The following is a 22570-nucleotide window of genomic DNA, read 5'->3' on the forward strand; positions in this document are numbered from 1 at the left end:
AATGATGGGCACAGATTTTCTGATAAACTAAATCCAAGAACATGCTCAAATACAACACATTCATAATTATATATCCTATTATGTCTTCTCACAAAAAAAAGATAAAAAAGATATGTCTTTTCAGTCAGTTTAGGACCAAAATTAAAGCATCTAAATTATATTCTCAATTGAAAACATAAGAGTTTAATTTTGTAATATTATAGCCAGTGGATATGATAAACATTCTGTTATATTTAAGTTTTCTAGCAATCAAATTTAATGCTGCTTTATAACTGGATAGAAAAAAAATTCGTTAACTTGTTTAAAATGCTTGGATTTAGAGAGCATTTATTTGTAATAAAATGGTTTTTTTAATCTCACATCCCCTGATTAAATGTTTTAATTAAATATTGTGTTACAAATTAAAATATTTTAAAATACAAAAATCATACCATGTCACATTTTCCTTTTTGCTTAGGTAATACACATAAAATTACTCTGATTTATTGGTAGTGGTTGATTTTGAAACAGAAAACTATAAATGAGAATTTATCATTTCTATTATAAAATTTCTTGACCTATAATTTGCTATAAAAAATTTAATTTTTAAATAAGAAAATGGATTATATAAAACCAATGGGTTTATGTATTTTACTTATGCTTCATAATAGAAAAAAGTCACACAATCTCCTAAAATAAGATAAACAAGTGCATTTATTGATGGTTTCCTATTTCAGGTATTGTCGTGGATGTTAGAGATGCAGAAAAGAATGTGAAAAAGCTCCTTCTTCCTAGTATAAGCAGAAAAGAGTCCCTAACATCTACTGTGAATGAATTTCACCACCATTGTATATTAATACCATGATTAAATAGACATTTCACTTACAGCTTGCTTAATGCTAACTTAGATAAATTACCTAAGATTTTACAACTTCATGCTCCTCCTTTGAAAAGTAAATGTAATAATATTATGTAATAATAATATTAACTCCCCTTTGGTTATTATAAGATTTCAATGACGTAATACTCAGTAAAATACCTGCAAATGCTTGTAACATAACAACTTCAATGAATTAAGTAGTGGTTTTGTTATTTATATTCAGCTTGCAGAATGAAAGAAATAAGAGCAGAAAAATGACGTAAATACAAGCAGCAACATATGCAAAAGTTTTAGCAAAACTTAGAAAGCAGAGAATTCCTGTTACGCATTTAAAATTTAAGTTTCTTATAATAAATGTATCAAAACGGAAAATTTTTCCATTTGTTGAAAATACTTGTCACTATTAACAAGCGTCAGGGACTGTGGTGAAAGAGAGTAGCAATGAGAAAACAGTGGCTCTCCTCTTTTCTAGGGATTTGCTACCAGAAATATTAGCAGCAGAATATTGTCCATGGATCAATGAGTTGCTGTTATATCGTTAATTTTTGCTCAGTCCTTCAACTTCCCAAAACTGTGGAGGCAGAAATACGGGCAAGTATGGAGGGATCCAAAAGGAAGAATTTGGTAATCAGCACAGTAAACCGATAATCTTTAACTATTTAGAAAGAGCAATCATGCTTATACTAGCTGAACTTTGGAAAGGTCACTGTCGTCACTTACGGAAAATGACAACAAATTCTCGATAACAGTAAGAGAAAAAAAAAAAGTTCAAGCACTAGTCCATTGCCAAAATGTCAGTATCAGGCTAACAACTTATTTTAAAAGGATTCTTATCACTTTGATTGTTGCACACAAACATTTCAGTTGTAATTATATTTTTAAAAGAGTGTATATACAAAAATCTATTTATATATTCACTGCCCTATCTAACCAATAAAGATATCACTATATGGTAATAACTTTCCGTTTTAGATATTAGAATATTTATATTTTGAAAGAAAATCCAGATGGGGTTTCTCTTTTTATATCTTACACATATACTCGCCTCAATATTATCATTTAAAAAGGTACTTACTTTTACTTGGCTTACTGGGTTTTTATGGAGATTAAATATGTTTATTTATATGTTCCTTAGAAAGCAGAGAATTCCTGTTATGCATCTATTATATTTTTGCATAATTCTGGCCAATATTCAGAATACTGAGCTTCAAGTGAACTTTCCTTTTAGATGAATATTCATTTGCAGCAGCATCTTTTTAAAGATTACAAAATCACAGAATAAACATTATTTAGCAATTTCATAAGAAGGTACTCTGGCAAGTTTCTCTATAGTCAAAATAGACTTGCATTTTAAGTTTTGCAAACTAAAGGGCAAAATGTATACAAATGTCTTTAATTATCGACTTAGAACTTGATTACCACCAACACATACAAGAAAATCAGAGAAATGCCATTCAGCTATTCATATCCCTAATAATTCCACAGTGAATAAAGATACAAGATTGATCAGCCCAGTATATGACTAGTACCATATCAAACAAATACAATTATTGAGGGGTGTAATATTTGGTTGTGTTTCAATCAATATTTGTTGATTTTCCAATATATCCTCTCGATTTCAGTGGATAAAAGCTAGAGATAATGTTATTAGGTAAGAAATATCGGGGAACTTTGCAGATAGAGAGGAGATAAAATCATTTTATTTTTGGACATGTTGAATTTAACATTCCTGGAAGATGTACATGTCCAATCCATTTAAATGATGTATTTTATAAATACATACCTATGAAAAGCCATTCTTAAATGCCTTGAGTAATATTCTACTTAACAGTGATGATTTGTTTTACAATTCTAACTTTTCAGGTTCCAAAAAATATTAATATATTCTTGTCATTGCAATTCAAATAATACAAATATATATAAAAGTTATTAATATTATCCCACGCTTATCCTATACTTGAGGTAGTAAATGTTAAGCTAGTTTTTTTTGTTTGTTTTTTGTTTTGTTTTGTTTTAATTTTTAACTTAAACGTACTTTTGACTTTCATTTGAAAATTCGTTATATTAGGATTTCTATGAGTTTTCTTTAAAATGAGTTTGTGTTATAGTTCTCTATTTCAAAATATGTTCCTTTAAAAATTCAGTTTGGCAGTAGTATTAAGCAGATACAGAGACTCGTAGTCTCAAAAACTTGGGAACTCTGGGTTTATTCACCAAATACTTTACAGATTCTGCTAATAGGCCAATGTTTATTGTGAGTCTCTGAAAGTGGAATATATTTTTGTAGGGCTTACCAAACATACTTGCCAAAGTTTTTGTTTTTATAGAGAACAGCAAAGGATAAGTGTTTTATGGAATAAACTATGAGAACCTCAGCTTATAGTTTGTGCTTTTTTCCTGAATGTTTCAGAATCAGTCTTGCTCAATCCTAAAATGACTTGAATAACTTTCCAAGTTTGTCCAAACTCTGGATAGTATACAGACCCGTACATTAACTGTTCCTAGAACAATAAAAGGAACTTTTTATTGAAACTGTCGGACCCTAGAGTTTTGTAGTGTTTTTCTTTTTTTTTTTTTTTCTGGGATTTTAAAAGACGTAAATTCAGAATTTAACATTTTAAAAATGCTCCTTTTCTACCCTTAATCTTAACTCAATACTCCTCATAAATCTATATGTAGGCGTCTGAAAGGACCCACGGTGCCTTCCATGGAACTCCAAGAATCAAAATGCCTCCTCATCATTTCTTTTGTCTTTGTTGACTTTCTGACTCTGGACTAGAGCACTTTTGACAAAATATGGTTTATAAACATACGCCCTCAGGAGCCTACTGAGCACTGGACAAGTATAGAAGAAGCTTCCAAACACTGCTCAAAAAGAAGGGGCCAGAACAGATTAAAAAACAAATTGCAATTATTTGAAATGTGGATCCCCAAATTGAGCATGTCATCTAGGAAGCAGACTCAAAACTATATTTCATTGAAAAAAACAATAATTCTACTTTTTTAGTAGCTAGGAAACTATTTAATCTTACTCAGGTTGATTTTTGTTAATGAAAATATTTAAAACACCTATTCAAAATCATAACCACGTTAACTGAAAAGGGAGTAGGTCCCACTTTTTCTGTAAAGATGTAGGGCCCTGATACATCCCATACCAGACAACTATTTTCTAATTATACTTGAAAATAAAAGGACTAATATCAAGAAAGCACCCACTGCTTAAATTTTATTTTCACTAAATAGTCCTCCACTGAAAAGAGTTAACAATTTAATTCATATAAGGTTAAACCTACTTTTTTTTCTTCTTTCTTTTACCCACCTAACAAAAGAAAGTTCACCAGGGTATGAGGGAAAAACTAATACTACACAAACCATATCAGTGATACTGTTCATTTCTATATTAAACACTTTAATTAAATGTATTCTGTGTTGTCCATTGCTATAGAATTTATTTTTTAACAAAATTATATCAAATTTGAGTTTATTACATTTCATCCCCTTTCATCATCAATTATTTAAATAAAATACAAGAAGCTTGTGGTTCCGTGGTAAAATGCTCGCCTTCCATGAGGGAGACCTGGGTTCGATTTCCCACCCATGCACCTCCCAAAATAAACAAATACAGGCACCTGCTGACCTGTCTTCATGAATTTTCCATTTACTCGTGGCCTATAGGTCATTACTATTGTGACACACAGAACTGGAAATGGTATATTGGGCATGGTAGGGAGGACGGAACATTTAATCATAGACTACTTTGTTCTCTCTCGATTCCTTAGGTTATATGCTACAAAGAACATGGGTCCATAATCATCCATAGGCATTTATTAAGAAAAGTGTACTTTCCACTGTGAATTTCAGAGGAAGCAGACAATTAGATAAGTCTAAGAGACTACAATATTAACAAATTAAATCCTTATGGAAAAAAATTAGGATACCTTATCATCAGCAGAAAAGCTATTATAATTATTTTCATATTTTAAAAATAAAATCACATATATACAGCAGTAAATAAAGACAATGTGGTACTTAATCACCTTATTTTCCTATTAATAAATGAAAATTATTTTTCATTTGTTACTTCTTGCTTCCTGAGAAACTTTTAGGATTTTCTTCTCTTGAAGCTGCAATAAAGTGATGACATATTTTATTTCTCTTTTGCAGATGACGTGCATTAAGAAAAACTTTGTATTTATCCTTTCACCTATTTATTATCTCTGTATGTCAGGCATAATACTAGGGATTTAGGAGACATCTCAAAAGAGGCACATCTGCTTCCTTGCTGTAACTTATAGTCTAGCAGAAGAGATAAAAAGAATGACATGTAAATATATATCTAAATATATAAAGACGATTTCCCCAGGATTATAATAATGAGATTTGATCTATTCAGGTAGATCTGTAAAGTCTTCAATGAAAAAGTGATACTTAAAATATAGAAAAGGAGTCAGATTTTTCCTGAAAGAGAAGGAATAGAGAGACATTCTAGAGAGAAGGGAATTTAGCATGCTGGACAAGTGAACAAAAAAATAAAGTAAGGACTCTTGAGCAAAAAAAAGAAAGAAAGAATGTGAGAATCTTCTGCAAAAGTAAGGAGGATACTATGTTTTCGTTTTCTTGCTACCCAAGCAAATGCTATGCAATGGGTTGGCTTAAACAAGCGGAATTTATTAGCTCACCAGTTTTGAGACTAAGAGAAAATCCAAATCGAGGAGTTATCAAGCTAAGGCTTTCTTCCCAAAGACTGGTCCTTAACTTGTCACATGGTAAGACACGTGAAGGCATCTCCTGTTTCTCTCCCATCTTTTCTAGGTTCTGTTGATGGTCAGCTTCTAGCTGCTCCTTCTGCGGCTTATTCTCTCTCTGATAATAGGATTAAGATCCATCTTGACTGAGGTAGGCCACACTTTACCTGAAGTTAACCTAATCAAATGTCCTACTTACAATGTGTTCACACCCACAGGAATGCATTAAATTTAAGAACATGTTTTCCTGTAATATGTACAGCTCCAAACTACCACACTCTACTCTCTAAACACTTAACACCCAAAATACATTTTCTTTCTTATTGCAACATACATTAATTCCATTGGAATATCCCAAAAGCCTTAGGTCATTTCAGAAACAATGCTAAGTACAAATTCTCATCAAAATTGGTTGTGGGTATGGTCTGTCTTGGGGCACAAATCCTCTCTGTCTTTGAAGTTGTAAAACCTAGAAAAAAAAATTATCTGCTTCCAGTATACAATGGTGAAGCAAGTATAGGATTGACATTCTCATTTTAATACTGGGAAATTGTAAGGAAAACAGGAGTCACAGGCCCCAAACAATTCCAAAATCCAGCAGGGCAAACTCTACTAGATTCCAAAGTCTGAATCGTCTATGGATTCACGTTGTGTCCTCCTGGACTGAAGGAGCAGCAGCCCCAACCCTTCCAAGTGCTTGTGTAATGGTCACACTGTCCCCAAACACTAAGGAGCAGGCCTGACCTGTTCAAGGATCAGAATAGTGTTTAGGCTTTTCATAAATTACAGGACACAGGGCCCACCCTGTCTGGGTATCAAAATGGCATGCTGACTCTCCAGAAATGCTGGGGCACAGGCCCTGCCATCTCCAAGCATTGGAGTGGCAGCACTCTCCCTGAACCTCAAATTGGGAGGCCTGTACCCTCCAAGTGCCAGGGCATAGGATTTGGCCCCTCCAGTCCAGGGGTGGACCTTCCTTTTCCACACACAGCATGGGCTTGCTCTCTTGGGCCTAGGAGAACTCTTCAATCCAAACCTTGGCTTCCATGCTTCTGCCCTTAAAATCATTCTTGCTTCAATCAGTTATTCCTCTACCCCTTTCAGTCCAGGCTAGCAGTGGTTCTGTTCATACATAGCTCACAAAAACTTGACTTCCCATGTAGTTCATAGGGGTCCAAATCATCAGACAAAAAGATTCTCCATAGATTGCTTCAGTATAACTGCACTCCCAATCCTGAAATGGTTGACTGGTCCAAAAATGTTCCTCCAATGGAAAGATTTCCTGGGAACTTACTTTATGGGAGCCCAGGTAAGTTCTTGATAGAGTCACTTCTGTCCCCAGTCTCAGAGGACACTATCAGGATAGGCTCCGAACTTTTCAAACCATCAATCTCTGTTTTCTTTGTTCCCAGGATTCATTGCCCTGCATATCCCTTTCCTCTCTAATTTCACTGTGAAGTGAAACCAGGCTGCACCTTCCACACTCAGATTAGAAATCTCTTCAACTAAATATCCAAGCTCATCATTTAGAAGTTCTGCACTCTATCTGACATCAGAGCTAAAGTTTGCCAAGTTCTCTGCCATTTGAAGACAGGTCGCCTTTCCTCTAGTGTCCAGTAACACATTTAGCATTTCCTGGTAAGGCATCACAGAAACTAACTTTAATGTCCATATTTCTATCAATATTCTGCTCATGACAAATTATGCATTATCCGAGACAATACAAACTTTCCCTACAGCTCTCACTCATTTTTGAGCCTCCACAATTTTTCCAGCTTCTGCCTATTATCTAATTCCAAAGCTGTTTCCATATTTTTGCAATAGCAGTCCTACACTCCAATCAACAAAATCTATTTTAATTTCTTGGCTGATAAAGCAAAAACTATGGAATGGGTCAGTTTAAACAATGGAAATTTATGACGTATTGAGAAACCGAGAGGAGAAAATTCAAATCAAGATGCCATCAAGGTGATGCTTTCTTCCTGAAGATTGAGTTTATGAGAATGACTGCTGGTGATTTTCGTTCTTAGGATGCCACATAGCAAGATACATGGAAGTGTCTCTTGCTCTCTCCCTTCTCCTCTGGGTTTTGTTGTTGTTAGGCTTCTATCTGTGCTTTCTGCGGCTGTTTCTTTCTGTCTGAATTTCATTCATCTTATAAAGGACTCCAGTAATAGGATGCCACCCATCCTGATTGAGGTGGGCCACACCTTAACTGCAGTTAACCTAATCAAAATTCTTACATATAATGGGTTCAGACCCATAGGAATGGATTAAGATTAAGAAAATATTTTTCTAGGGTACACAGAGCTCCAAGTCACCACACCTGTATTAGGTATCTAGAGAAAGATACCTTGACTCAAGAAAGGGCTGATGATGTTTGCTCCTCTGTTCACGACTTCTCTGTCAGCTGGGAAGGCACATGGCAATGTCTGCTAGCTTTGCTCTCCTGGCTTCACATTGAATGGGTGGAGACACATCTCCAGGGAAACCATGTAATCAAAAGGTCCCACCCACAACTGGGTGGGGCACATCTAAATGGAAACAACTTAATCAAAAGACCCTATCCAACAACATTGAATCAGGATTAAAGAATATTGTTTTTCTGGGGTACACAACAGTATCAAAGTAGCACAACATCCTAAAAGTGCAGGAAACTTACACCATATTAGGGAGTTTATTATAATTCCAAAACACACAGGAAATCTTTAACAAGCATTAAGGAAGTGTTAAAACAATTAGCTTTGTATTTCACAAAGGTTAGTTTGGTTGCGATGAGATTAATGGATTGGAATGGAGCCAGAGTGAATATAAGAAAATCGTTAGAAAGCTGCTGTTAGAGTACAGACAAGAGGTGATGATTTATTAAATGAGGGAGGTGGTGATGAAGAGGGATTGGCAGGATACGTAGAAGGTATTATCTATGGGATTTTGTGAAAGACTGACTATTGCATAACAGAACCGGAGATGTGAATATGACTACTAGATATCTGGATTGCCCAAGAGAAGGAACAGTAGTTGCTATTTCGGAGATGTAGAAGATTTCAAGAAGAAAGATCATAAATTTGCTTTTGGACACATTTATTTTGAGGCCTGGAAAAGGAAATGTCATGATAACAGTTGGATATATGGGCAAGGAGCTAAGGGAGAAGTCTGGGCTAGAGATATAAATGTTAGTCTTTAAATAAAGGATGTAATTAAAACTATGCAAACTGACCTAAGACAACTTGGCTGGTCACAATTCTCAGGATCTTTCTGGAGCAGATCTGTAACCTCCAAAGTTTAGAGGAAAAGTCTACAACTTCAGTTTGCCCCCTCCCAACAACCTACCTGCCACACATCCAATAAGAGCAAATCATAAACCAATTTCTGTCATATACAAATACTTATCAACATCTGTTCTGTAAGCTTAAAAAGGTTCAGTTCCCTATCTTTTGGGCATAACAACAAACATCCTGAAAGAAAAGTTCATTCCAAGACAAATGTGAAAATGTACTGAAGGCAAATTCAGCTAACCATCTTGTTGAAATGTGGAGACAGAATCCTCTAAAAAGAAAGAAAGAAATTTGAAAGATCTCACTACATCCTTATAATCCAATTATACAAGGACAGAAGTAACTAAACCAACTTTCTTGTCATATTATTGTCATAAAAATATTTCTTATTTGCTTATGTGAATTTGTGAGTATTCCTTATTGATTTCTTGAAACTGGTCACACTCGATGGTTTGAGTCCTTCACATATTTATTGGCCATCCCTATGTTTTAGCTTCTATAGACACATCTGTATCACACTATTCATGCAGCACTACTTAATGAATTACAGAAAATATAAACAAAATGTATGATATATTCTTAGGAAAATAAAAATGAAATGATAAGTTGACAAAAGGGCCTAGGACTGATCCCTGAGAAACTAAATCATTCCATGGTGCTTTATAAAAGAGGATGAGTCTCAATAGAAAGGAGCATGTGTGTGTGTGTGTGTGTGTGTGTGTGTGTGTGTGTGTGTGTGCACGCGCGCGTGTGTGCATGCATGCACCTATGGAGTCTGTGTATGTGTGCATCTACAGTTATGCTGCATGTGCCCACATGCATGCTCATGTGTCATCATATACATTTTTATTATTATCAAGTGACTTACACTAGTTTTTCAAGTCCTTCTGTGATTTCAGAGATCTCTTCTAAATATTTCTTAGCTCCCTTCTCAGGAATAGAATAACAGAAAAAGTCACTGGCTCTAAGGACCATATTTTCTCTCTCCTCTCCTCCTACAGTTTAATTTTCAACAAATATCTCATTGCCTGCTCTGCCTTCCTTTTTATTTACACTTCCTCTTTCAAACAGTTTCAAAATCATGTACAGTACAAAAGGACTTCTACTAGTTGCAAATATGATAGATAGAATGCAAAACTGAATTAAAAACCCAATTGTGAAAAGCCTTCCTATAGCTAAATTATAGACTTCAGAGTGACACAAATAAAGGAAGATATGGCTAGTAAAGGAAGCAACAGACAAGTATAAATGATGTTATTACATACAACACAAAGGCTTTTACATTTATCTTGAATACTCTGAAGGCACAAATGAAAAAACTAAGCAAGAGAATGAATGATGTGATAAATTGGGCAGGGTTGAGCTCGTTAATAAAGTCTGCTGACACTTCAACTGCTTACTTCTGCCCCAAACAGCAACCATATTTATACAAAACTTTTAACCTCCAGGCTGAAAATCACCTTTAAGACTCTGCCCATGCAAATCATCCAAGTGTAGTCACAGCTCTGAGTAGAAAAATAATGGATGTAGAAAAGCAAGGAAGATCAGCACTAAACCATTTTCTAAATTCAAAGCACATCTTCCTTGCAATTTACTTTTTCTTTCTTTAACTTCAGTTTATTTGACTTATTTGATTTAGTTATTAAACAGTAAGTGCATAGACAAGAGTTGATAGAAATATAATAGCTTTACTCGCCAGTAACTACTATTATATGCTTAAAGATATGTTCACATTTAGGGTTGATACAAATAAAATAAAATACAAATCTCCTTAATTCTCTTCAGAAAAGGATTGATAGAGCAATGTATTTCTTTTTCACTCTCAAGAAGTCAGTTCAGATAGATACGATTTATGCAATCATGCACTTGTGAAATATTAAATAATACCAAATAAATATTAGCTAAGTTAAGCGATTTGTACTCTTTTTTCATGTTCCAAGAGGAATATCATGCTAGTTACTGCCACATAGCAAGACCAACTATTCAGTGTCTGCTTAACATTTTCTGGAAATCAAATAAGATGCAAAATAAGAATTTATATTTACCTGAAATGGCCCATGTATAATTAGTCATTAAAACTAAAAGAGGGCGGGCCGCGGTGGCTCAGCGGGCAAGAGTGCTTGCCTGCCATGCCGGAGGACCCCGGTTTGATTCCCGGCCCCAGCCCATGTAAAAAACAAACAAACAAACAAAATATAATAAAATAAGAAAATGTTAAAAAAAAAAAAAAAAAAAAAAAACTAAAAGAGAACATAGAGCTTAAAATGTTGCTTCATCTAGCAAGCAGTGGGGATTACTCTACAGACAAAAGTAGAATTATTTCTTTGTACTTATTTATTTGAATCCAATTTTTAAAGTGTAATATTAAAATGTCATGTTCATCAAGAGGAAAGCTTTGTCTTAAGGATAACATTTTTACTTTCATAAGATTTAATCTCTGCATAAGATAAACTGAAAAATATCCTCCTTAAAAAAGATGGTTAAATAAGCACGTCTGTTAAACACAGTGCAATATTCTTGTAATATGTGAATAATAATTCTGTAATATGCAAATATAAATATTTCTAAGAATTTATCTATCGATTCTTTGGAACATTTGACTAAGCTACCTACTAATGAGGTTTTAATTTATATTATGACAACACCAAGTATATCAGTATCCTCACATGATCTCCCAGGTAAATAATTTTTTTCTTTCCACTGGAATTTGCAACTGTTTTCCTGATCAATGATATTTGTTTACAGAGCAGGTTTAGGAGGTCAATGGCACATTTTAAACCAATAAAATTTACTGGAAATCATGATTTGTGTTAACCTTTATCTAATGCACCTTGTGTTTCTGTTATTTCACTTTTTAAATCTGTCACAGAATTACCAAATCATGTTAGTTGAACTCATAGAAATTAAACAAGGAATTCATATTTCAATTAAGATTCCACCATTCAAGAATTTTTTTTTCACATGAGAAAGAAGATTAACAAAGGAAAAAGATACCTTAAAATGTCTCTCTCTATATATAATATGCTATTTCCTTTGCTTTTTACTCACCATGAGACCCATTAAATTCAAGATTTCATCTATCAGATATTATTTTAATAGCATTTATCATTACTAATTGCAATTATCAATGTCATGCAATGATAAAGCTTTGATGACATACCTTTGTAAAGTTTGGGGCATGCTAGAGAACAATTTCAGACTTGTTGAAAAAAGCCAAAAAGTTCAACTCCCTTCTCTAAAGTTGCTGTATCTTGGGGCACAAAGGATCGAAAACTTGCCCAAGAATCTCTCGACTCATAAGAAGCAGTATCAGTGATATAACAAAATTTTTCATCACTTTCCCCAACGTGGTAGAAATAAAATAATACAAGTCTTCTCTGAGAAATTTTTGAAATTAGACAAAAAAAATCAGTTAGAAAGGAAGCCAATTACCTCAAAGCACTTTATTTAGGCACTGTATTCTAGATTCTTTTCTGTACCCAAAGAAAACCAAATTTAAAATTTAGTGAAATAAATTACTAATTAGTTATTTAACTACTAATTATTTAGGGTGCATGGCTCAAGTAACAACATTTGCTTAAGCGATGCTGTCCTTCATAACTGATAAATTTATCTACAGTGCATTCCATTCATACAATGTAAAGAGAAAAAAAAATCACTTAAAACCTGTCCTTTTACTCACACCTGTCATTACCTATTTGAAATGAAAACCTTTTTTTCTGCTTGGGCATCAAAAAGTTTGGAACATGTTTTATGTACTTGCGGAAAGTTATAAAACACGTCTAATCTAGGATGAAATAATATTTCATAAATTGTCTTTATTGTTAATCTCTTTGAACATAATTGAAGTTGAAATAGTTTTATTTTTCATTTTTTCCCCTTTTCATCACATATTTTGTCCTGAACATAACATACAAACCCAGTATCATTTCTGTAACATGTTTATAGAAAAGTAAGAATAATAGACAATTTATGACAAATGCAAACGACTGAAGATAACAGAAGGCTGGTGTATCATAAAGTGACTGGTGGTGTGTAGTGTAGCAGGACTTTCATGACTGGATTCTTGACAGAGTTGACAAGAAAAGTTTCATTAAGGACTTGATATATTAACCAAGATCTAAACGAAACTTAAAGCTAAGAGAACATCATGCAAACAGAGGAAATACTAAATTCAAAAACCTTGACCTTCAAAATGGTCAGGGAACTGGAAAAAGTAGGGGTACAGAAGCCTAAAGCTTGTGAGAAAACAGTATAAGTTGAAATCAGAGAGGTAAATATGGGCCAGATCATAGGAATCATCTTATGTGTTATTTTTTGTCTTTCTGTAAGTGCATTGTGAAACAAATGGAGGTTCTTAACATGCAAAGAATATTCTTACTATTTTGTGGAAAACATATTGAAAGAGAGCAAAAGTGTTTAGCAATCCAAGCAAGAGGTAATGGCTACTTGAACAGGAGTACTGACAGCACAGATAGAGAGGAAGATGGAACCCAGAGAGATTTTAAAGGCAGAGAAAATAAAGTTTGAGGTGATTGAATGCTCAGCTTTAGGAAAAATGAGAAGTTTATATGAGCCACTTTTTTTACTTCTTTGGTCCTGAGTGAATAGTGGGATAATTTACTGAGAACAGAGATGTGAGGGTAAATTTTGTGTGTCAGGTCAATTAGATTTTGGTGTCCAGTTGGTTGTTAAAGCCTGTTCATTGTGTGGGGATATTGCATAGTTGGATTTGCATCTATAGTCGATTGTATTTATAGCTGACTGAATCTACAATCAACAAAGGAGTTGCTGGAAGTCTCCTAATCCAATCAATTAGAGGTCTTAAAACCAGAACTGAAGTTTAAGGAATCAGAAACAAGAATGTCTGTCTCAACTTCAGCCAGCTTCTACGGAGAAAACCTATTTGACCTGAATCAGAGATTCCAATTTGTGGCTTTTTTGGGGAAATTCAACTCCACTTTCATTGGAGTTTCCAACTTGGAATTCCCTACACAATTATGACTTGCCAATCCTCATAGTTACATGAGCCAGTTATACAATATATTTCTCAATATTTACATACATATACATCATGTAGGATCTGTTTCTTTGGTTAACCCTGAATAATATAATAGAGGAACAAAACGCTTGGAAAAAAATCAAAAAAGTTGTTTTGCCCCCTAATTACATAGTGTCTTGAAAAAGGTATGAGACTTTTTGGTTTGCACAGGTTAGTGTGATGATGCCCCAGTATAACTGAGAGCACTTTGGGGAGAAAATAAAAAACCATTTGCCAAGTATCCTTGGGGAACTTGGGAGAAAGAAGGAAATAGTCACCATCTCCACCTGGGGAATTCCTGGTATTCTCACAAGCAGTGGGGACAACCAAATCAATAAGCTGAGCCCTCAATCTTGGGATTTGTCCCTTTGACTTATTCCTTGCAAAGGAGAAACTAAGCCTACTGATAATTATGCCTATGAATCACCACCAGGCAACCTCTTGTTGCTGAGATGTGGTCTCTCTCTCTAACCCAACTTGGCAGGTGAACTCACTGCCCTACCCTCTCTGTGGGACATGATTCCCAGGTGATGAGCCAGGACCTGATATCTCAGGATTGAAAAAGCCTTCTTGACCAAAAGGAGGAAGAGAGAAATGAGACAAAATCAAGTTTCAGTGAGTGAGAGATTTCAAACAGAGTCAAGAAGTTATCCTGGAAGTTATCCTTATGCATTACATAGATATTCCTTTTTTAGTTTATGGTATATTGAAATAGCAAGAGGGAAGTACCTGAAACTGTTTAACTGTGCTGCAGTAGCCTTGATTGCATAACTATACAGCTTTAAAAATGTGACCATGTGACTGTGAAAACCTTATGTCTAATGCTCCTTTTATCCAGAGAATGGACAGATGAGTAAAAAAAAAAAGTAAAAATGAAAATAAGGATAAAACATAAATAATGGTGGGGATAAAGGGTAAAAAATTGGGCAGATTGAAATACTGGTCAATGAGAAGAAGAGGGTAAGGGGTATGGGATGTATGAGTTTTTTATTCTCACTTATTTTTCTGGAGTGATACAAATGTTTAAAAATGATCATCATGATTGAATACGCAACTATGTGGTGATATTATAAGCCACTGATTGTATAATATGGTCGGACTATATGTGTGTGAAGATTTCTCAATATTTTTTTTTAAAAGTTGTTTTGGAGTGCTGTTTTTACCTCCGCATGAGGTATTGGAAGCCATTGACATCTATGAGATCACTTAGGCAGACAGAGATTTGATAAACTTCTCTTAAACTCTCATCATATACCTGGATGGAAAATGATGCCTGGGAAAGTTCGGTAAAAGTGCAAATTATCTTCCACTCATTCGTATTTTCTAATTCATCTCCTAGGACCAAGATGAACACTGCAAAACACCAAACATTATACTACAACAAAATGCTCTGAAGGAACTGTTTTCAAGCTACTTTAAGGATTCATATGTATAGAAAAGAAAACATAGTTAGAAGAAACTGGACCCATTCCTGGTGTGCCATAAAACAGTTTAACTCTTTCCCCTTTTCCTCTTCCCCTGATCTCATAACACATACTTCATTGTGTGATAGGCCAACTTAAGATTTAAATGTAATAATGTAAGTAAAACAATGAAGTCAATAGGCAGGAAACTGATGCTATATTTGCATTATTATTACTATTGTTAGTTTTACAAAAAATAACATGGATTGTGCTTCTAAACTCTATTGCTATTTATACTGCCTCTAAATCAATCTGCCTACAGAGAGGGATTCCTGATTCTGGAGAAAACTCAAGCTAACGGACACTGATTCCATTAAAGAACTTGTTTGTCTTCATCTTTCCTAGAGCTAAGTAAAGTTACATTTCTCTCTTCTCAGCAGCCTGGAAGCTTCATATGGGTTTGATACTTAATCCCAAATATATTGATTTGTTTTTTTTTCTATTTTTGTTATCATGGCACAATTTAATGTCTATTTTGAAAATAGAGTTAAATCTTTTATTGAACCTTTTATTTCCCCCTCTCCATTTGACAGATGAATAAACTAAGGTTCAGAGAGGGTAACTAAATTTGTAAAAGAAAGTCACAGAACAATACTTCAAATCCCAGGAATTTGTTTTTTTTTTAAATTTTATTTAAAGTTTCTTAAGATAGACTGTGTATATGCATATGACCTTGTGAGAAATAAAACCTAAGAAGAAAATTTTTTTTGCTAAGCTGGAAATCTGCCCCCTAAATTATGGCAATGCAAATGCTATCTTATATTTAAATAGGACTTTATAGCTTATAAAACACTTTTACATAAATTATCCTGATCTTTGCGGCTTTTCAGCACTCGGCCCTGTTTGAAATTCTATATTATAAAGCAGAAAAGATTTAGAGAAAGGCCAGTAAACAAACAAACAAAAAATCCTGGGGAGAAAAGTTAAAGCATTTATGGGATATGTGGCTTGAAAGAAAGGAAACTGAGGGCTCTCAGTTGTCAATATAATTATAAAGCAGGGGACTGAAAGTGTTTTTTCACCTTCACAGTAGGCACGCTATAGGGAACAAGCTCATATGAAATTCAAATGAGATATTTAGAAAATCCTGAAATCAATTTGCTAGCAAACCAGGAATCTAAAAATAAATACCAAAAACTTATAAAGACATAACAGAAGTCTGCAGTAAATATAAATCCATAGGCTAGCAGGCAGGAACTGTAAAAAGAGTATCAAGTGGCCAAATGAACCTCAAATATTAAAGGAAAACAAAAAGATTCTGTATACCATTTGCATAGCAGAACGTTTGTGAAAGTTAATATAATGCTGGATGAGGAAAACTTAAGCAATAAACATAGAGAAAGGAGACCAAATGGATGCTAAAATGAACCTTTAACATTGAACCAAAATATCTTAAAATACATTGACGAAGATTATAGGCAAGAAAGAGGTTAAACTATATTACAATGAAATGATTTCAATAATTGGCTAATACAAAATTGTGAGAACAATAGCAATAAATTATGATCTGGAGTAGGTGTCTAAAGAGCAGCTGAAATGGAAAATTGGATGGCAACTTAAAGTGTTAGCAGGAAGGGACATAATAAGAAGGGAAAAATAAGAATGAAAAAAAGAATTTTTTTTTAAAAGAGACTCTAAGGTATTTTAAAGAAATGTATGAATTCAGCATGAATTTTGTTGCTTGATGGTAGGAGAATGCTTCTAGAATAATAAAAAATGTACTATAAAATCACTGCTGTTGATGATGGTTTAAAATAGACAACCATCTGGGTTGGATGGTATAGAGAGGGTTATATTTGGAGCAGAAGTGGAAATGAAAAAATGTTTTCAGGTTCATTTTAGCAAAATTATTCTGTATTGAAATCTTCCCTTACAACTGTATTTTTGTCAAGTTCTCCCTGCACTTCACTAGTTTTTACTTCATATTTTAACTGCCATGTTTTTTAGACATATAGGTGAATGAATAGCATATATCTTTAGCAATTAAACCATTTATGCATATGCATATACAATGTTTCTTATCCTTATATATCACCTCTTTTTTCTTTCTTCTTCATTTTTTATTCCTGAGAAAAGAAAATACTCATACATCCCATATCACTCACCCCTCCTTCTCACTGACCACAGTATTTCAATCTACCCAATTTTTTACCCTTTATCCCCCACCATTATTTATTTATTATCCTTCTTTGCTTTCTTTTTACTCATTTGTCCATCCCCTGGATAAAAGGAGCATCAGACACAAGGTCTTCACAATCACACAGTCACACTGTAAATGCTCTATCATTATATAATCATCTTCAAGAATCAAGGCTAGTGGAACATAGCTCAACAATTTCAGGTACTTCCCCACAGCCATTCCAAAACACCATAAACTAAAAAGGGATAGCTGTATAATGCATGCAGTAGTTAGATTCAGGTGTCAACTTGGCCAGCTGAAGGTGCCTAATTCTAGTGCTGTGGACATGAGCCAATGGCATGTGAACTTCATCTGTTGCTCATTACATCTGCAGTCGGCTAGGAGGCGTGCCTGCTGCAATGAATGATGTTTGATTTAATTGGCTGGTGCTTAAATGAGAGAGCTTAGCGTAGCACAGCCCAAGCAGCTCAGCATACCTCATCTCAACTCTCGCAGCTCAGCCCAGGCCTTTGGAGATGCAGTAAGGAATCATCCTGGGAAAGTTGTTGGAACCCAGAGGCCTGGAGAGAAGGCCAGCAGAGATCACCCTGTGTCTTCCCACACAGGTTCTTTGCCATAAGACAGAACCTCAGTTGAAAGTTAACTGCCTTTCCTCTGAAGAACTATACTTGAACTAAATAAACCCCCTTTTACTGAAAGCCAATCCATCTCTGGTGTGCTGCATTCTGGCAGCTAGCAAACTAGAACAATGCATAAGAATAACCTCCAGGATAACCTCTTGATTGTTTGGAATCTCTCAGTCACTGAAACTTTATTTTGTCTCGTTTCTCTCTTACCCCTTTTAGTCAAGGATGTTTTCTCAATCCCATGATGCCAGGTCCCAGCCCATCCCAGGAGTTCTGTCACACATTGCCAGGGAGATTTACACCCCTGGGAGACATGTCCAATATAAGGCGTAGGCAGTGAGTTCACCTGCCAAATTGACTTTTTGAGCAACAAGAGGCTTTCTAGGGATGAATTTTAGAAATAATCATCAGTAGGCTTAGCTTCCCCTTTGCAGGAATAAGCTTCATAGGGTGAACAGCAAGGCAAGGGCTCAGCCTATCGATTGGGTTGTCCCTACTGCGTGTGAGAATATTAGGAGTTCTTCAAATGGGGAAGCTGAATATTTGTTTCTCCCCAGTCCTCCAAGGGGACTTTGCAAGTACTCCTTTTATTCACTGCCCAAATTACTCTGGGATGTATCAGGGCATCATGCTAATGTTTATGAATCAACAAGATCTCACACCCTATTCAAGATTCAATGTACTTATGGTGTTCAACTAAACTAAGCACACATGATAAATTATGTAATGCACTACCTAAAATATGAATTTTCCACCAAATAAACATCTCTTTTTTTGTTCTCACAAAGAAGTTGAATTTTTAAAATATGAACCATATCATCCTTTACCCTATATTCTGATTTACCTCAGTCCTATCTAGATCAGCTTCATTTATATCTCGAAGCCTGATCACGTTTTCAACTTTTAAAACAGTTCCTGAATGGGGTAGTGCTGGCTTTCAAAGCTTCAGAGCTCTGAGTCTCAAGTGTCACATAAATACTCAAAAGTTTCTGGGAATGACCAGGTTACATACAAACATCTCAGTATCTCAGAATTTAGAAATAATAGTTACAACTCTTGAATATTATACATTGTCTCTTACTACTCTGTTAAAGTGATTACTTTTTTAAAAAATCAAAATTCCATTCTGTTCAATTCCTAGCTGCTCTTTTCTAATTCCCTGATTTTAATAATCACCTAATACTATAATTATTAGGCTGATAATTACAAAATGTATATGCATCTCATCTCAACCCCTTTCCTGTACTCAAACATGGCATCAATCTGAGCAAGATTTAATGAAGGCATATAAAGCTTTGACTGTTCCTGGCAATATCGCCACTCCCAGCCATCACCACATTGCTACTTCATCTCTATGAATTCCCTGTGAAATGAACCCCAAGAAGGAAACTTGCATGAGAACTAAAAATCTACCTTCTCATGAAGGACAATGAACAACTAGTGCCATTATACCTCTCATCAATTTTATCTTCAACACTGCCAATGTCTAAAATTATGCATTATTTTAATTTTAATTTTGTAATTTGTAATCCAGACCATTATCCCTGTTCTGCAGCCTAAGTCCTCTAATTTGACTAATCATCCATCTCTTCTAGCCCCCATCCAGGCAGAAGATCCATCAAACAACCTGTGAACAGATTTTCCATTTGCTCTCAGTTCAATTTCTTCTCTCTCATGTTCTGCTATGTATTGCAGGGGGCCAAAAGTAAGCAAACTAAAATTTCCAACTTTCTTGTCAGGTTAGGTTCTGCTAACCTGGAGACACAGTTGGGAAATTAGAGTGCAGAAGGAAGTGAGAAGCTGTTTTTGCCTGTTTTTTCATTTCTTTATGGTCTTATAGGCAAGAACAGAAGTAGGTGGTGGGAGGTGGGCTTCAAAGCTTCTGCTCAGCCTATCAGCCATAGGCACCCCAGAGGCTGCAGCAGCCCAACACGCTTCAATTATGACTCCAATAACAGCAGTTCTTTCATTATGAGGGCTTTGCATTCTCAGGATCTTCCAAGATGGGTGATCGTGTGGATCCTGAATTCTTCATGCTTCCAGCTGCTGTTTTCACTATTGTTCCTCCAGCTTTCAGGTGGGATAATCACATTCCCCTTTTAGCTTCTCCAGAACCTCAGTGTCTTTTGTAACCAATTCACCATTTGAAATCCCAGGATGGTTTTCATGTTTCTACTTCTTGGAACAGTCTGACCTCTCAGATGGTTTGTTTGCTTTCATATCTAATAATATTCCATTCCTCAGACACTTAGTCACCCAAGCTCCAGTCTTCTTTTGGTCATGCCCTCCGCAATAATGCCACCATAGCCAATGAAGTGATCAAATCAAAATGTCTCCTCAAATGTTATGTCCTTAAGCCACTTCTTTCACCAAATGATTTAAAATTGTACTTCCCATCTGTAATAGTTAGGTTCTGGTGTCACCTTGGCCAGGTGGTGTGCCCAGTCGTCTGGTCAGGCAAACCCTGGATTAGCTATTGCTGCAAGGCTATTTCATGACTGGCTGATAAACTGGAAGGCTTGTTTGTTAAACTATAAGTCAGTTGATTGCAGCTGTGGCTAATTACATCTATGATCAACTAAGGGTGTGTCTCCCGCAAATGAGATAATCTAATCCATTGGATTTGATCCAACCAGTTGAGGACTTTTAAGGAAGAGAGAATTTTCACTGCTTCTTCAGCCAGCAGGCTTCTCCTGTGGAGTTTGTTCAGACTCTTCACTGGAGTCACCAGCTTCCTAGCCTATCCTATGGATTTTGGACTCTTACATTTCCATTGTTGTGTGAGACACTTTTATAAATCTCATATTTACAGATATCTCCTGTTGGTTCTGTTTCTCTGATTAATAAACCATCCTCTCTGCATTATTTGCACTGATGCTTAATTAATACTTATATCAGTACCTTACACAGAAAAATGTTATTAGTCTCCCATCTCTGCCTGCTCCCAATTGTAATATAAACACTATGAATACATTAACCTTTTCTATCATTCCCATCTATCTTTAGCCAATAAAGCAGGTCTAGAATATATTAGCATCTCAATAAATATTGATTAAATAAATATATTGCATAGTTTAAAGCTCACCCCCTGTCCTCTTCATCTTCCCATATTTTGTGTGCGATTATTCTTCCCAAAGTATTTCACTCAGACGTGGTCTGAATGCAGCCCCTTAATGTTTTTATTTCCTCAAATATCTTTCTTATAAACTGAGAGGTAGGTATAGACTTCTTAATTTTAGTGCTTTTCTCTCAGAAATTAATAAATGTTTTCCTAGCATCTTGGAACTTCCAATATAGCAGATAAAATGATTAATACAACCACGTTAATTTTTCTTTTATAAATGTATTCATTTTTCTACTTGTTACTGGAACAAATAACTGCAGACTTAGCATCTTAAAACAACCCAAATTTATTATCTCACATTTCTGTAGGTCAGAAGTATAGATGGGCTGGACTGATTTCTCTACTACGAATCTCACAAGACTGAAACCAAGGTGTTGGCTGGCATAGGCTTTTCTCAGAAGGCTTTGGGGAGAACCTGTCGCAAGCTCTTTCAAGTTGTTGGCAGATCAGTTGTGTGCAGTTTTAGGGCTGAGGCCCTCATTTCCTTTCTGGCTGTTGGCCTGGATCATTTTCAGTTTCTAGTGACCTCACCCATTCCCTGGCCTTTTGGTCCCCTTCATCTTCAAAGCTAGAAATGGTGCATGAGATTCTTCTCACATTTTGAATTTCTCTGACCTCCTCTTCTGCCTCATTTTTCCTTCTGCTGCATGTCTCTGACTCCAGCCCAAGAAAGACTTCTGCTTAAAAGGGCCCATGTAATTATATTGGACCCACCCGGATCATCCAGGATAATCTCCTTATTTTAAAGCCTGTAACCTTAATCACATATGCTAAATGCCTCTTACCAGGTGATGTAATGTAGTCACAGGTTACAAGGATTAGGGTATGGAAATCCTGGAGGGCCATTCTGCCTAGATATTGTATATACATAGTAAATAACCTATCGTTTTCCTACTGGATTACACGTATTTTTTTTCCTGGGGGTAAAGTATTTGTAGCAGAATATGCTGAATTGTTCATTTTTTTCTCATATTTAATCTGCAGGCTCATGTCTTAATTCTACACAGTTGTAAGTTTTCTTGCTATTTTAATTATCTTGCCTTGATTTACTTTTCCTCTTTCTCCAATTTGGATACACCCTCCAAATCTATTTATTCCCTGATGTTGCCTGTTTTCTTGAGCAAGTTTATTTCATTAGGGAACTATTTTAACTCATTTTGACTCATTGCTGGGCATTCCTGGTCTACTTCATTAAATTTAATCTACCAAGGCTGTTTAGCTGGCTACCTGGGCTGCAGGGTTCATGACGAATGGATGACTTGTTTCCAGAGTAAAGATTAATGACATTCTACAATAA

The 22570-nt window shown here is 35.2% G+C and overlaps 1 protein-coding gene across 5 annotated transcripts in view; it reads right to left on the reverse strand.

Annotated features, from left to right (window-relative positions):
- KCNT2 (potassium sodium-activated channel subfamily T member 2) overlaps positions 1-22570 on the reverse strand; it is a 450533-nt gene that overhangs the window by 235635 nt on the left and 192328 nt on the right. The gene's annotated exons all lie outside the window — the stretch shown is intronic.

The sequence above is a fragment of the Tamandua tetradactyla genome, chromosome 4, assembly GCF_023851605.1.
Source record: "Tamandua tetradactyla isolate mTamTet1 chromosome 4, mTamTet1.pri, whole genome shotgun sequence".
Classification (NCBI taxonomy): Eukaryota; Metazoa; Chordata; class Mammalia; order Pilosa; family Myrmecophagidae; genus Tamandua; species Tamandua tetradactyla.